Raw genomic sequence first — 4,372 nt, 5'->3', positions numbered from 1 at the left:
ACCCCGAAAAGTACCTTGGGGCTTCTCCACTACACTATGGAAATGTTTTCTATCAATTTAACTTAGCTGCCGTGTTTATCTCCATTTATACCTTATATATAGAAATACTAGAACCACGAAGCCTTTCCAAACCTTTGGCCAGTTTTGTTAAAGAAGAGGAAAAATACCTTCTGTCGGTTTAGAAAGCTATAAGCTTTTGCCAAACCTAAGTGAAAAAGCAAACTGCTCCTAAACCTTTGGCAGAGCACTTGAGCACAGAACCTCCATGGCTCTTTAAGAGCATCTCAATTTGCTAACTAGCAAACCTTGCAAGGATGTATGCCCAACATGTGTAGGTCATTTTAGTGCTTGATATGCGAAGGCCAGGTTATCGTCCCAAAGCTGTTGGTAGACAACACTTGGCTTATTTCTCGTCGAAGGCTTCAACATTATTCTGGGTCTGAAACTGCCGACAAACAACACTGGGATCCCTAGGTTTTTTACCAGCTGTTAGCCTCGAAGAATCTCTGAGTTCTTTTTGCTAGCCGTCAGCAGCTGCCATGTTTAGTTTTTCTCATCCATATCTATATACACATCCATATACAGCTAGAAAACGAAGGTTGACACCTACTACTTTGGAAAACTCTTTCTCGGAGCATCAGCTTTCAATCAATTTCATCAGCCTTTGTCAGTGAAGCCGAAAACTAGGTTTTTTTCTCGCAGCATCAGCCTTCGATCAGTTTAATCAACCTTCGTCAGTGAAGTCGAAAATTGGGTTTTTTTCTTGGAGCAACAGCCTTCGATCAGTTTCAAAGCCTTCATCAGCGAAGCCAAAAATTGGGTGTTTTTGGAGCATTAGCCTTTGATTAGTTTCATTAACCTTCGTTAGCAAAGCCACAAATTCAGGTTTTTCTAGGAGCATCAGTCTTCGATCAGTTTCATCAGCCTTCCTTAGTGAAGCCCAAAATTCAGGTTTTGAACCTAGGACCTTCGGACTAGAAATTCGGGTTGGAACTTCCGCTTGAAATTTTTGGACTTCGGATATCTGCTTAATATTGGTAGTTTGGAATTGGATTTTTGGACTCCAGATCACCAATACACACGATAAGTATCTCTTGTTTCTTCCTTGCTACACTATAATAGTTTGTATCTCAAACATTAACCTTTGATATAGACATCAAAAGTGCTCTCGAACTTGCCATTTGACCAAGGTAATAATAACAGCTCAACCTAAGGCACTAGCACCTTGAGCATATCTAACGCATGCCTTGCAATATCCTAATCTTGGCTTCTCGCAATTATATGACTGTTATTGCACATATATATCAAGGCTCCGTATCGTATGCAAACCACCATACTTGTGCAAACTTTGCAAACTAATGATTTGGACCCCATGATGCTCATCCGAAGGCTGTGGAGAGAGGTGGGACTTTTTTACATTTAACAGCCCGCCAGGCACTAGTAATTGTGTTTTATTTTCCAAATGACCCCCCTAATCGCCCGATGCTCCAGTAGAATCGAAGCCCCCTAATCGCTCCAGTCTTGTCGAAGTCAGCCGCCGCCGGTCCATCTTCGACTCTACTGCCGCCGCCGCTCCTCGTCATGACTCACCGGCCGCCGGACTCGGAGATGCTGCCCACGAACGCCGCCCCGTTGCTGCCCACGAATGCCGCCCCGATGCTGCCCACGGTTGCACACTGCCCCGATGCAGGTTCGTTTTTGCCCTCCTATAAGACTGCCGTCTTGACTTTCATCTTGAGTAGGATCATTGCTAACGTCCCTGCATGCCGCGGATGGTGAACCTGCATGCCTACCTTGAAGAACCAAGCACACCACGGGCAACCTCTTCTCCTAATATAGCAGATAGTTGCAAAGAATATTCGAAGCCTATGGTTGGAATGACATTTGATACACTCACAGACGTGGAGAATTTTTACAAGGAATATGCACACGAACCTGGTTTCTCTGTTCGTGTTGGTCAGCACAAGAAGCAAAATGAGGAAATATTTTACAAGCGGTTTTTTTGCTCAAGGGAAGGGTACAGAAAGGAGAAGGTACACGATGTTAGTGATCAATCCGGGAAAAAAAGGAAGACATCAAATGTGGTGGAAACCCGATGTGGCTGTGAGGCACATATTGTTGTTAAGCTTGGTAGTGACAAGAAGTATCAAATATTTTCAATGTTTGAGGAGCACAACCATGGTTTTGTGTTGCCAGATAAGAGGCACTTGCTAAGATCCAACCGTCGTGTTAGTGAGAGGGCAAAGAGTACTTTGTTCAACTGTCATAAGGCTAGCATTGGCACGTCCCAGGCATTTCACCTTCTCCAAGTCAGTGATGGTGGATGTGAAAATGTTGGTTGCACGCTGAGGGATTTGAAGAACTATTATCGTGACCTGAGGAGCAAAATCAAGGATGCTGATGCACAAATGTTTGTGGGACAACTTGAGCGAAAGAAGGAAGTAAATCCTGCCTTCTTTTATGAGTTTATGGTGGATAAACAAGGACGACTTGTGCGTGTCTTCTGGGCAGATGCCATATGCAGGAAAAACTATTCTATTTTTGGTGATGTGCTTTCGGTAGATTCAACATATACTACTAATCAATATGATATGAAGTTTGTGCCATTTACTAGAGTCAATCATCACTTGCAAAGTGTTTTTCTTGGGGCAGCATTCTTGGCTGATGAAAAGATCGAGTCATTTGTATGGTTGTTTCAGACCTTTCTTAAGGCTATGGGTGGAGTAGCACCTCATCTAATCATAACAGATGAAGATGCGAGCATTAAGGCTGCTATTGCTCAGATTCTACCAAATACAGCTCATAGACTTTGCATGTGGCATATCATGGAAAAGGTACCTGAGAAGGTTGGGCCCACCATAAGAAATAATGAGGAATTCTGGGAAGTATTAAACAAGTGTGTTTGGGGCTCTGAGAATTCAAGTGAGTTTGTATCTGAGTGGAATTCTATCATGATAAAGTATGAGCTGATTGGAAATGAGTGGTTTTTCGCAAAGTTTGACATTCGAGAATCATGGATTCCAGCATACTTTATGGACATACCTCTAGCAGGACTTCTTAGGACTACATCACGATCGGAGAGTGCAAATTCTTTTTTAACCGTTTCATTCATCGAAAGTTATCCTTTGTTGAGTTTTGGCTATGGTTTGACACAGCTTTGGAGTGCCAGCGCCAAGAGGAGTTGATAGCCGACAATAAAAGTCGTCACACCAATCCTAAATTGATGACACCATGGGCCATGGAGAAGCAATGTAGTGTCGTATATACCCATGAAATTTTCAGCAAGTTTCAGGAACAACTCATAGTTGCAAGAGACCATTGCATTATTCAAGGGATTTCGGAGTCTGAAGATATGAAAACTATCACCATCAGCAGCCTGTCTGGAAAAGAGCGAGTGGTTCAGATGAACAAGTCAAACATGTTTGGTATGTGCTCCTGTAAATTTTATGAGCCCTATGGCATCCCGTGCCGTCATATCATCCAAGTGCTTAGAGGCGAAAAGCAAAATGAGATACCATCGATTTATTTTATGAAGAGGTGGGACAAAAGGTGTAAAAGGTGAGTTGACACGGCTGATTTATTTTCTATTCAAAAATTATTTTGTATGTGCAATAGTGTTGATCGGATCTTTATTTTCATAGAGAACTCTTCTTCGATGACGAAGGTAACCTTCTCGATGAAAAAGCTAAAGATCCTATGGAGGTGGCAATGCGGAGAAAAATTTCAGATTCACGCAACAAGTTTGAAGATCTTATCCAGATGGCCAAAAACTCTGAACAAGGAATGGAATTTTTATATTCTAGTTTAGCAAACCTTGTAGAACCTCTCCAAAATATCATTCCTGCTGCTACAGTTAATAAACAAGATGAGTTTGAAGCATTCCTTGGTGGCAAAATCCCACAAGAAGTGGAGATACATCCACCAAATGATATCAACTCCAGAGGGCGATGCAAAAGAATTAAAAAGGGCAAGGAGAAGAAGGCACCAAGAAAACGGATGTGTGGAAAATGCAAGCAATTAGTGGATCATGACGCCCGTAATTGCCCAAACAATGCATGATCTTTCCTAGTGTTAATAGCTTCATGCTTTCTAAAAGTATCATGTGTGTTTTGCTTTTCAGAAATAGAACCACTGTCAGTGTACTCTGAATTTGTTTGTCACTGTACTCTGAATTTGTTTGCTTGATACAGGAAGACTCTGAATTTGTTTGCTTGATACAGGAAGCATTCAGTAAACCAATCAGAAAACAAAGATGAAGTATAACTCTATGAAAAAGAAAACAAAGAATCGAACACATCCTTTTGTTCAGCACCGAGCATGGCAACTGACATACACTTCTTACATGGCTACATCAACGTTGAATGTAGCAATG

At 41.9% G+C, this 4,372-nt stretch overlaps 1 pseudogene; it reads left to right on the top strand.

Annotated features, from left to right (window-relative positions):
* The first annotated feature begins 1,763 nt into the window (after nt 1–1,763).
* On the top strand, nt 1,764–4,059 carry LOC136543664 (protein FAR1-RELATED SEQUENCE 5-like; annotated as a pseudogene).
* The last annotated feature ends 313 nt before the right edge of the window (nt 4,060–4,372 follow it).

The sequence above is a fragment of the Miscanthus floridulus genome, chromosome 3 (assembly GCF_019320115.1).
Source record: "Miscanthus floridulus cultivar M001 chromosome 3, ASM1932011v1, whole genome shotgun sequence".
Lineage (NCBI taxonomy): Eukaryota > Viridiplantae > Streptophyta > Magnoliopsida > Poales > Poaceae > Miscanthus > Miscanthus floridulus.
This window is presented reverse-complemented; position numbering and strand designations above follow the sequence as displayed.